Raw genomic sequence first — 13,019 nt, 5'->3', positions numbered from 1 at the left:
GGGGGCGGGGGAGGGACGCCCCGGCTGTTCCCGCACCTCCCGCCGCCGCTGCCCCCGCTCTTCCCAGCCCCTCCCGCCTCCCCCCCCCGGCTGTTCCCAGCCCCTCCCACCGCCCCCTCCTTTTTCCCTCTCTTCCCAGCCCCTCCCGCCCAGAATTCCCGGGATCACCCCCCCCCCAGTTTTCCAAGGCCCAGAGAGACCGCCCCCTCCCCCCCAACCCAACCCTGACTTCTTTTTGGGGGTGGGGGGGGCGGGGTTTGTCTATTTTTGTTTAATTTTTTTTTTATTTTTAAAGGAGACAGCTAGACAGCCGCTTTGTAAAGACGCTTCTTGCTATTTTACTTTTCGTGTTGGATTCATTTCCCCCCCCCCCCAGCCCGGCCCCCCCACCCCCAGACCCTCCCCATTAGGGTGATAATATTTGCCGCCGACATGCTAGAACAAGAAACCCGTTCAATGTATATAAGCTCTTTCTTTGACCCATTTAAGGACAAAAAAACAAAACAAAAAAAAAAAGCCACAAAAAAAAAACCACCGGGAACTGTACATTGTGTAGAAAAAAAGGGGAAAAAAACAAAAACCACCGACAAAAAAAAAAAAGGGGTCGTTCTCCCGCCCCCCACCCCCCCACCATGGATATTGTGATGCTGTGTGACGTCATTCTGTACCGTGTCCGTCCTGTGTATGATCCGTGGAGGGGGGCTGGGGGAGACCCTCCCTCTCCCCCCTCCCGTGCAGATGCCACCTGTCTGTCATCCCCCCCCCCCAAACTGTGCCTTGCCCCCCTCCCCCTTTGGACCCCTTTCCTTCCCCCCCCCCCCCCCCCCCCCGGCCACCAGCAGCCAGCCCGAGGAGGGTGGGGGTCCCTGAAACCGAGTATTATTGGTCTGTAACTGTATTTGCACTGTTCTCTCCTCCTCTCTGGCCGTCGTCAGCATGTACACACAATATACCGTTATACAACAACACGTGCTGTGACACCTTCTTCCTCAGCAGCCCCCCCTCCCCACTTTTGGGGACCCCCCCCCGGGGGAGGGGAGGGGGTGGAGGGGCCCCCCCCCCTTTGGCCCCAGCTTAAGGGTCAGCGGGGCCAGTTGTTGGGGCTGGCGCCCCAAATCCTCCCTTTCCACTTTTCTTAAGAAAACTGAAAACGACAGCAACAAAAAAAAACAACAAAACCCCTTTTCTGCGTGGTGTTTGAGTTTGGGGGGTGGGTGGGAGCAGGGGGAATTAAGGGGTGGGGGGGGGCGCCCTGATCTCCGGCCTGGTGGGGGAGGGACGGAGCGGGGAGGCAAGCACGATAAGCTAATTTTTGGAAAAAGGTTGGAAAAAAAAAACTTTGTAATATTTATCACTTGCAAGCTATGTTTAATAAAGAGATGAATGCTTTCTACTCCCGCCTGTCGCGGATGGCTGGGGGAGGGCCTCGTTGGGGGGGGGGGGGGAGGCAGGAGGTCATCCAGGGCAGTCCCCTGCGGCCGGGCCGGGTCGGTGGGCCCCCAAATCCCCCTCTCCGGCCCGACTGTCTCTATATGTTGCCAACTTGTACTTCCCGAGCGCTTAGTCCAGTGCCCTGCACACAGTAAGCGCTCAATAAATACGATGGATTGATTGGCACACTACCTGGAACATCAATCAATCAATAAATCGGATTTATTGAGTGCTTACTGTGTGCAGGGCACTGGACTAAGCGCTCGGGAAGTACAAGTTGGCAACTTTGGAAGCGCTTAACAAATACCATCTTTATGATTGTTATTCTGGTAATTATCCCCGACATGACGGGCGGGGTGGTTGGGAGGGGGTCTACTGCAGTGTTTTTTTTGGGGGGGAGAGGGTCTCAAGCAGCAGGGCCGAGTGACAAGAGCCCGGGCTTGGGAGTCGGAGGTCGGAGGTTCGAATCCCGGCGCCGCCACTTGTCAGCTGGGTGACTTTGGGTAAGTCACTTCACTTCTCTGGGCCTCAGTTCCCTCATCTGTCAAATGGGGATTAAGACTGTGAGCTCCATGTGGGACAACCTAATCACCCTGTATCTGCCCCAGCGCTTAGAACAGTGCGTGGCACATAGTAAACGCTTAACAAATGCCATCATTATTATTATTATTTTATTATTAGAGAAGTCACTTCTCTGCAGAGAAGCAGCGTGGCCCAGTGGAAAGAGCCCAGGCTTTGGAGTCAGAGGTCATGGGTTCAAACCCCTACTCCGCCGCTTGTCAGCTGTGTGACTTTGGGCAAGTCACTTCTTTGTGCCTCAGTTCCCTCGTCTGTAAAATGGGGATTAAGACTGTGAGCTCCATGTGGGACAACCTGATTACCTTGTACTCCCCCGGCACTTAGAACTGTGCGTGGCACAGAGTAAGCACTTAACAAATGCCATCATTATTATTATTATTATTATTATTATTATTATTATTCTCAGGGCCTCAGTTACCTCATCTGGAAAATGGGGACTAAGACTGTGAGCCCAATGTGGGACAACCTGATCACCTTGTATCTCCCCCAGCGCTTAGAACAGTGTGTGGCACATAGTAAGCGCTTAACAAATGCCATTATTATTATTATTCTCTGGGCCTCAGTTACCTGATGACCTTGTATCTCCCCCAGTGCTTAGAACAGTGTGTGGCACATAGTAAGCGCTTAACAAATGCCATTATTATTATTATTATTCTCTGGGCCTCAGTTACCTCATCTGGAAAATGGGGACTGAGACTGTGAGCCCAATGTGGGACAACCTGATGACCTTGTATCTCCCCCAGCGCTTAGAACAGTGCGTGGCACATAGTAAGTGCTTAACAAATGTCATTATTATTATTATTATTCTCTGGGCCTCAGTTACCTCACCTGGAAAATGGGGACTGAGACTGTGAGCCCGATGTGGGACAACCTGAAGACCTTAATGAACAGTGCGTGGCACATAGTAAGCACTTAACAAATGCCATTATTATTATTATTTTTCTCTGGGCCTCAGTTACCTCATCTGGAAAATGGGGACTGAGACTGAGCCCAGTGTGGGACAACCTGATGAACTTGTATCTCCCCCAGCACTTAGAACAGTGCGTGGCCCATAGTAAGCGCTTAACAAATGCCATTATTATTATTATTATTATTATTATTATCATTATTATTATTCTCTGGGCCTCTGTTACCTCATCTGGAAAATGGGGGCTAAGACTGTGAGCCCAATGTGGGACAACCTGAAGACCTTAATGAACAGTGCATGGCACATAGTAAGCGCTTAACAAATGCCATTATTATCATTATTATTCTCTGGGCCTCAGTTACCTCATCTGGAAAATGGGGACTGAGACTGTGAGCCCAATGTGGGACAACCTGATGAACTTGTATCTCCCCCAGCGCTTAGAACAGTGCGTGGCACATAGTAAGCGCTTAACAAATGCCATTATTATTATTATTATTATTATTATTATTATTGTATCTCCCCCAGTGCTTAGAACAGTGCTTGGCACATAGTAACCTGGCTTAACAAATACCGTAATTATTATTATTAATTATTATTATTACAAAGCGATTAAGGCGGCTTCCTTGGTGGGGGGCTCTTGGCCGTGATGGGGATTTGGAAGTGGAGCCGATTTCGATAGGTGAGGAGGGGGTCGTCGGGCAGGACCCCCCCCTCCCCCCGTCCCCATGGTGACCTGGTGACCTTTCACCTCTAGGCCCCCAGGCCACTGCCCGGCTTCCGCTTCCGGCAGGGGAAATTGGGGAGGGGGCTCCATCCTGACCTTTCCCCTAAAACCCCCCTTTCCCCCCCTCATTCATTCATTCAAGCAATCGTGTTTATTCATTCATTCATTCAATCGTATTTATTGAGCGCTTACTTTCATTCATTCATTCACTCAATCGCATTTATTGAGCGCTTACTGTGTGCGGAGCACTGGACTAAGCGCTTGGGAAGTCCAAGGCGGCCACCCCACCGCCTGACTAAAGGGACGCTAATCATAATAATCCTAATTGCGGTATTTGTTCATTCGTTCATTCATTCAATCGCATTTATTGAGCGCTTACTGTGTGCAGAGCACTGTAGTACAAGTTGGCAACATCTAGAGAAGCCGCGTGGCTCAGTGGAAAGAGCCCGGGCTTTGGAGTCAGAGGTCATGGGTTCAGATCCCGTCCCTGCCAATTGTCAGCTATGTGACTTTGGGCAAGTCACTTAACTTCTCTGTGCCTCAGTTACCTCATCTGTAAAATGGGGATTGACTGAGCCCCACGTGGGACAACCTGATCACCTTGTATCCCTCCAGTGCTTAGAACAGTGCTTTGCACATAGTATGCTTAACAAATACCATTATTATTATTAGCATTATTATTACTGTGTGCAGAGCACTGGACTAAGCGCTTGGGAAGTCCAAGGCGGCCACCCCACCGCCCCCACGCCCGACTAGAGGGACGCTAATCAAAATAATCCTAATTGTGGTATTTGTTCATTCATTCATTCATTCAATCGCATTTATTGAGCGCTTACTGTGTGCAGAGCACTGTAGTACAAGTTGGCAACATCTAGAGTCGGTCCCTACCCCACAACGGGCTCACAGTCTAGAAGAGGGAGACAGAGAACAAAAGAAAACATATTAACAAAATCAAATAAATAGAATAAATCTGTACAAACATATACAGGTGCTGTGGGGAGGGGAAGGAGGTAAGGCGGGGGGAATGGGGAGGGGGCTCAGTCTGGGAAGGCCTCCTGGAGGAGGTGAGCTCTCTTAAGCGCTTACTCTGTGCCGGGCACTGTACTAGGCGCCGGGGTGGATCCGAGCCAGTCGGGTGGGCCGCAGTCGCTCCCTGTCCCACGCGGGGCTCGCAGTCTCCATCCCCATTTTCCAGAGGAGGAAACTGAGGCCCAGGGAAGGTAAGTGAGTTGCCGTGGCCGGCTTGGGGGTCCCGGGACCCCGCCCGGCCTGGAGGGCCTGCTGCTGCTGGCTCTGGGGAGGGGTCAATCAATCAATCAATCAATGGTATTTATTGAGCGCTTACTGTGTGCAGAGCACTGTACTAAGCGCTTGGGAAGTACAAGTTGGCAACATAGAGATAGTCCCTACCCAACAGTGGGCTCACAGTCTAAACGAGTCGGAGGGAGGTGGGTGGAAAAGGGGGTTGGGGGGCGGCGAAGACCCCTGGATGGGGTGGGAATCCCTTCGCCTCCCACCCTCCCACTCTTTTAGGGTCTTATCTCGATTTCAGGACCCGACTGTAACGCACCCAGTAGCTCGGGTCCCCCCGAGCTAGGGCCTGGCAGTCGGAAGGACCTGGGTTCTAATTCCGCCCCCTCCAGGTGTCTGTTGTGGGTCGGAAAGACCTGGGTTCTAATTCCGCCTCCTCCAGGTGTCTGTTGTGAGTTGGAAAGACCTGGGTTCTAATTCCGCCTCCGCCAGGCGTCTGCTGTGGGTCGGAAGGACCTGGGTTCTAATTCCGCCTCCGCCAGGTGTCTGCTGTGGGTCGGAAGGACCTGGATTCTAATTTCACCTCTACCAGGCGTCTGCTGCGGGTCGGAAGGACCTGGGTTCTAATTCCACCTCCGCCAGGCGTCTGCTGTGGGTGGGAAGGACCTGGGTTCTAATTCCGCCTCCGCCAGGCGTCTGTTGTGGGTCGGAAGGACCTGGGTTCTAATTCTGATTTCTCCAGGTGTCTGTTGTGAGTCAGAAGGACCTGGGTTCTAATTCCACCTCCGCCAGGCGTCTGCTGTGGGGCAGAAGGACCTGGGTTCTAATTCCACCTCCACCAGGTGTCTGCTGTGGGTGGGAAGGACCTGGGTTCTAATTCCACCTCCGCCAGGCGTCTGCTGCGGGGCGGAAGGACCTGGGTTCTAATTCCGCCTCCGCCAGGTGTCTGTTGTGGGCCGGAAAGACCTGGGTTCTAATTCCGCCTCCGCCAGGTGTCTGCTGTGGGGCAGAAGGACCTGGGTTCTAATTCTGCCTCCGCCAGGTGTCTGCTCTGGGTCGGAAAGACCTGGGTTCTAATTCTGATTTCTCCAGGTGTCTGTTGTGGGTCGGAAAGACCTGGGTTCTAATTCCACCTCCGCCAGGTGTCTGTTGTGAGTCGGAAGGACCTGGGTTCTAATTCCGCCTCCACCAAGTGTCTGCTGGGAAGGACTGAGGACTGCGAGTCGGGGAGGGCCTGGTTTCTAATCCCGTTTCCAACACTTTGATGAGTCAATCAGCGGTATGTATCGGGTGCTTAATTGCTGCGGAGCTCTGTACTGAGCACTTAGGAGTACTTACAATGTTGAGCACTAACAATGTTCATTCAGTCGTACTATCAATATAATAGAGTTGTTAGACGTGTTTTCTATTCACCAGGAGCCTGTGGTCATTCATTCGTCCATTCAGTCGTATTTATCAAGTGCTTATTGTGTGCAGAGCACTGTACTAAGCGCTTGGGGAGACAATCCAACAGTAAACAGTGACAATCCCTGCCCACGACGAGCTCACAGCTGAGGATTTGTATGCAAGTGCTGTGGGGTGAATAATGGAGTGTTTAAAGGGCTCAGATCCAAAGACACAGGCGATACAGTGACCTTGGGCGAGTCGTTTACCTTTCTTTTAATTTTATCGTATGTGTTAAGCACCGGGGTGGATCCAAGTGAATCAGGTCGGATACAATCCCTGTTCCACATGCGGCGCCCAGTAATAATAATAATAATGATATTTGCCATGGGACAACCTCATCTCCTTGCATTACCCCCAGCGCTTAGAATAGTGCTTTGTACATATTTATTACTTTATTTATTTATTTATTTATTTATTTTACTTGTACATATCTATTCTATTTGTTTTATTTTATTAGTATGTTTGGTTTTGTTCTCTGTCTCCCCCTTTTAGACTGTGAGCCCACTGTTGGGTAGGGACGGTCTCTAGATGTTGCCAATTTGTACTTCCCAAGCGCTTAGTACAGTGCTCTGCACATAGTCAGCGCTCAATAGATACGATTGATGATGATGCTTTGCACATAGTAAGCGCTTAACAAATACCAACATTATTATTATTATTATTAAGCACTTTCTATGCTCCAAGCACAGTCTAAATAGTCTCCGCGCCTGTTAGTAAACTGGTTGTGGGCAGGGAATGGGTCTGTTATCATCTGCTTACTATGTGCAAAGCACTGTTCTAAGCGCTGGGGAGGTTACAAGGTCATCATGTTGTCCCACGGGGGGCTCACAGTCTTAATCCCTATTTTAATAATAGTAATGATGACATTTGTTAAGTGCTTACTATGTGCAAAGCAGTGTTCTAAGCGCTGGGGAGGTTACGAGGTCATTAGGTTGGCCCACGGGGGGCTCACAGTTTTAATCCCTATTTTAATAATAATTATAATGGGATTTGTTAAGCGCTTACTATGTGCAAAGCACTGTTCTAAGCGCTGGGGAGGTTGCAAGGTCGTCATGTTGTCCCACGGGGGGCTCACAGTCTTAATCCCTATTTTAATAATAATAATAATGACATTTGTTAAGTGCTTACTATGTGCAAAGCACTGTTCTAAGCGCTGGGGAGGTTACGAGGTCATCAGGTTGCCCCACGGGGTACTCACAGTCTTAATCCCTATTTTAATAATAATTATAATGAGGTTTGTTAAGCGCTTACTACGTGCAAAGCACTGTTCTAAGCGCTGGGGAGGTTGCAAGGTCATCATGTTGTCCCACGGGGGACTCACAGTCTTAATCCCTATTTTAATAATAATAATAATGATGACATTTGTTAAGTGCTTACTATGTGCAAAGCAGTGTTCTAAGCGCTGGGGAGGTTACGAGGTCATCAGGTTGTCCCACGGGGGGCTCACAGTCTTAATCCCTATTTTAATAATAATAATAATGATGACATTTGTTAAGTGCTTACTATGTGCAAAGCACTGTTCTAAGCGCTGGGGAGGTTACGAGGTCGTCAGGTTGTCCCACGGGGGGCTCACAGTCTTAATCCCTATTTTAATAATAATAATAATAATAATAATGACATTTTTAAGCGCTTATTATGTGCAAAGCACTGTTCTAAGCACTGGGGGGATTCAAGGTGATCAGGTTGTCCCACGTGGGGCTCAGTCTTCATCCCCATTTTACAGAGAGGGTAACTGAGGCCCAGATAAGTGAAGTGACTTGTCCAAAGTCACCCAGCTGACAAGTGGCGGAACCCGGATTAGAACCCACGACCTCTGGCTCCCAAACCCGTGCTCTTTCCACTGAGGTAACTGAGGCACAGAGAATAATAATAATGTTGGTATTTCTTAAGTGCTTACTATGTGCCAAACACTGTTCTAAGCGCTGGGGGAGATACAAGCAGATCAGGTTGTCCCCCATGGGGCTCCCAGTCTTCATCCCCATTTTCCAGATGAGGGAACTGAGGCCCAGAGAAGTGAAGTGACTTGTCCAAAGTCACACAGCTGGCAGTCGGGATTAGAACCCATGACCTCTGACTCCCAACCCCGGGATCGTTCCACTGAGCCACGCTGCTTCTTTCGAACGCTTGTACATATTTACAATTCTATTTATTTTGCCAGTGATGTGCATCTAGCTTTACTTCTATTTATTCTGACGATTTGACACCCGTCCCCATGTTTGGTTTTGTCGTCTGTCTCCCCCTTCTAGACTGGGAGCCCGTTGTTGGGTAGGGACCGTCTCTAGATGTTGCCCACGTGGACTTCCCAAGCGCTTAGTACAGTGCTCTGCACACGGTAAGCGTTCAATAAATACGACTGAATGACTGAATGAACGCTCCCAAGCGCTTAGTCCAGTGCTGTGCCCCCAATCAGGGCCTGGTGACTCTGATGGACTGAGTGAGTGACGGACGGTTGATTGACTGGTTGACGGACGAATGAGTGACTGGGCTGAGGGGAGAGGGGCGGGCCTTGGGCCGTCCCGCGCTCCCATTGGCTGGCGTCGGAGTCTTCCCGCCCACCGGGCCCGGGAGGGGGGGCAGGCGCATGCGTAGTCACGATCAGCCGAACCTTCGCCGGGCGGGGGGGGGGCAGAAGGCGGTGTTTCCTCTCGTGGCCGCCAGAGGGCGAGCGCGGCCGAAAGCCACGCAGGCGCGGGAAACCCGCCCCCTCCCCTCTCCGACACAGCTGGGGAAAATCGGCCTTCAAGTACTCATTCATTCATTGTCAGTCAATCAATCAATCAATCAATCAATCGTATTTATTGAGCGCTTCCTGTGTGCAGAGCACTGTACTAAGCGCTTGGGAAGTACAAGCTGGCAACATATAGAGACAGTCCCTACCCAACAGTGGGCTCACAGTCTAGAAGTCATATATATTGAGCTCTTATTGGGTGCAGTGCACTGTACTAAGCGCTTGGAAAGGGCTCAGGCCTTCCCAGACTGAGCCCCCTCCTTCCTCTCCCCCTCGTCCCCCTCCCCATCCCCCCCCGTCTTACCTCCTTGCCTTCCCCACAGCACCTGTATATATGTTTGTACATATTTATTACTCTATTTATTTTACTTGTACATATCTATTCTATTTATTTTATTTTGTTAATATGTTTGGTTTTGTTCTCTGTCTCCCCCTTCTAGACTGTGAGCCCACTGTTGGGTAGGGACCGTCTCTATATGTTGCCAACTTGGACTTCCCAAGCTCTAAATACAGTGCTCTGCACACAGTAAGCGCTCAATAAATATGATTGATGATTGATTGGAAAGTACAGTTCAGCAATAAAGAGACGATCCCTGCCCCTACCGGGCTTCATCGCCCTTCAAGCATTCAGTCAGTCCTATTGAGGGCTTATTGGGTGCAGAGCACTAGTACTAAGCGCTTGGAAAGTACAGTTAATGATGGCATTGATTAATGCTTCATGACAATGATATTTCATTAGACCTAAACAATCACTATGTGAAATGCATACATGGATGTGTGTGTATATATATATATATATATATGTTTGTGAGTGTGTGTATATATGAGTTGTCCTGTATATATGTTTGTACATATTCATTACTGTTTATTTTACTTGTACATATTTATTCTATTTATTTTATTTTGTTAATATGTTTTGTTGTCTGTCTACCCCTTCTAGACTGTGAGCCCGCTGTTGGGAAGGGACCGTCTCTATATGTTGCCAACTTATACTTCCCAAGCGCTTAGTACAGTGCTCTTCACACAGTAAGTGCTCAATAAATACGACTGAATGAATTTATTATTTATTTTATTTTGTTGGTATGTTTGGTTTTGTTCTCTGTCTCCCCCTTTTAGACTGTGAGCCCACTGTTGGGTAGGGACTGTCTCTATGTGTTGCCAATTTGTACTTCCCAAGCGCTTAGTACAGTGCTCTGCACATAGTAAGCACTCAATAAATACGATTGATGATGATGATTAAGCGCTTACTATGTGCAAAGCACTGTTGTAAGCGCTGGGGAGGTTACAAGGTGATCAGGTTGTCCCACGGGGGGCTCAGGGTTTTCATCCCCATTTCCCAGATATCATCCCCATTTTCCAGATGAGGGAACTGAGGCCCAGAGAAGTGAAGTGACTTGCCCAAAGTCACCCAGCTGACAAGTGGCGGAGCCGGGATTTGAACCCATGACCTCTGACTCCCAAGCCCGGGCTCTTTCCACTGAGCCACGCTGCTTCTCACAAACGCTCCCAAGCGCTTAGTACAGTGCTCTGCTTCGTCAGGGTCGGGTGACTCCGATGGACTGAGTGATGGAGAGGCGGACTGCTTGATTGACTGGTTGACGGACGAATGAGTGACTGGGCCGAGGGGAGGGGGGCGGGCTTTGGCCCGTCCCGCGCTCCCATTGGCTGGCGGAGGAGTCTTCCCGCCCACCGGGCCCGGGCGGGCAGGCGCATGCGTAATCACGATCAGCCGAACCTTAGCCGAGCGGGGGCGGGCAGAAGGCGGCGCTTCCTCTCGTGGCCGCCAGAGGGCGAGCGCGGCCGAAAGCCACGCAGGCGCGGGAAACCCGCCCCCTCCCCTCCCTGACACAGCTGGGGAAAATCGGCCCTCAAGTAGTCAATCAGTCAGTCGTATTGAGCGCTTATTGGGTGCAGTACACTGTACTAAGCGCTTGGAAAGCACAGTTCAGCAATAAAGAGAGACAATCCCTGCCAACACCGGGTTTCATCGGGAAAGCAGCGTGGCTCAGTGGAAAGAGCCCGGGCTTTGGAATCAGAGGTCAGGGGTTCAAATCCTAGCTCCGCCACTTGACAGCTGGGTGAATTTGGGTAAGTCACTTAACTTCTCTGTGCCTGTTACCTCATCTGTAAAATGGGGATGAAGACTGTGACCCCCCCCCGTGGGACAAACTGCTCACCTTGTAACCTCCCCAGCGCTTAGAACAGTGCTTTGCATATAGTAAGTGTTTAATAAATGTCGTTATTATTATTCATCGTCCTTCAAGCATTCCTTCAGTCCTATTGAGGGCTTACTGGGTGCGGAGCACTAGTACTAAGCGCTTGGAAAGTACAGTTAATGATGGCATTTGTTAAGCGCTTACTATGTGCCAAGCACTGTTCTAAGCGCTGGGGAGGTTACAAGGTGATCAGGTTGTCCCACGGGGGGAGCTCAGTCTTCATCCTCATTTTCCAGATGAGGGAACTGAGGCCCATAGAAGTGAAGTGACTTGCCCAAAGTCACCCAACTGACAAGTGGCAGAGCCGGGATTAGAACCCATGTACATATTTATTACTCTATTTATTTATTTTACTTGTACATATCTATTCTATTTATTTTATGTTGTTAGTATGTTTGGTTTTGTTCTCTGTCTCCCCCTTTTAGACTGTGAGCCCACTGTTGGGCAGGGACTGTCTCTATATGTTGCCAATTTGTACTTCCCAAACGCTTAGTACAGTGCTCTGCACACAGTAAGCGCTCAATAAATACGATTGATGTTGATGATGACCTCTGACTCCCAAGCCCGGGCTCTTTCCACTGAGCCACGCTGCTTCTCTCGAGCGCTCCCGAGCGCTTAGTACAGTGCTCTGCCCCCAATCAGTGTCGGGTGACTCCGATGGACTGAGAGTGAGTGACGGACGGGCGGACTGCTTGATTGACTGGTTGACGGGCGAATGAGTGACTGGGCTGAGGGGAGGGGGGCGGGCCTTGGGCCGTCCCGCGCTCCCATTGGCTGGCGGCGGAGTCTTCCCGCCCACCGGGCCCGGGCGGGCTGGCGCATGCGTAGTCACGATCAGCCGAACCTTCGCCGAGGGGGGGGGGCAGAAGGCGGCGCTTCCTCTCGTGGCCGCCAGAGGGCGAGCGCGGCCGAAAGCCACGCAGGCGCGGGAAACCCGCCCCCTCCCCTCCCCGACACAGCTGGGGAAAATCGGCCTTCAAGTAATCATTCATTCATTCATTCATTCAATCCTATATATTGAGCGCTTACTGGGTGCAGTGCACTGTACTAAACGCTTGGAAAGTACAGTTCAGCAATAAAGAGACGATCCCTGCCCACACCGGGCTTCATCGTCCTTCAAGCACTCATTCAGTCAGTCCTATTGAGGGCTTACTGGGTGCAGAGCACTAGTACTAAGCGCTGGGAAAGTACCGTTAATGATGGCATTTATTAAGCCATTACTATGTGCAAAGCACTGTTCTAAGCGCTGGGGAGGTTACAAGGTGATCGGGTTGTCCCACGGGAGGCTCACAGTCTTCATCCCCATTTTTCAGATGAGGGAACTGAGGCCCAGAGAAGTAAAGTGACTTGCCCAAAGTCACACAGCTGACAAGTGGCGGAGCCTGGATTTGCACCCATGACCTCTGACTCCCAAGCCTGGGCTCTTCTCCAGTGAGCCACGCTGCTTCTCTATAGTTCAGCAATAGAGACAATCCCTGCCCACACCGGGCTTCATCGTCCTTCAAGCATTCATTCAGTCAGTCGTATTGAGCGCTCACTGTGTGCAGAGCACTGTACTAAGCGCTTGGAAAGTACAGTTCAGCAATAGAGAGATACAATCCCTGCCCACACCGGGCTTCATCGTCCTTCAAGCATTCATTCAGTCAGTCGTATTGAGCGCTTACTGTGTGCGGAGCACTGTACTAAGCGCTTGGAAAGTACAGTTCAGCAATAAAGAGAGACAATCCCTGCCCACAC

The sequence above is a fragment of the Tachyglossus aculeatus genome, chromosome Y4 (assembly GCF_015852505.1).
Source record: "Tachyglossus aculeatus isolate mTacAcu1 chromosome Y4, mTacAcu1.pri, whole genome shotgun sequence".
NCBI classification, from domain to species: Eukaryota; Metazoa; Chordata; class Mammalia; order Monotremata; family Tachyglossidae; genus Tachyglossus; species Tachyglossus aculeatus.
The sequence above is the reverse complement of the archived record's forward strand: the minus strand, read 5'-3'. Positions refer to the sequence as shown.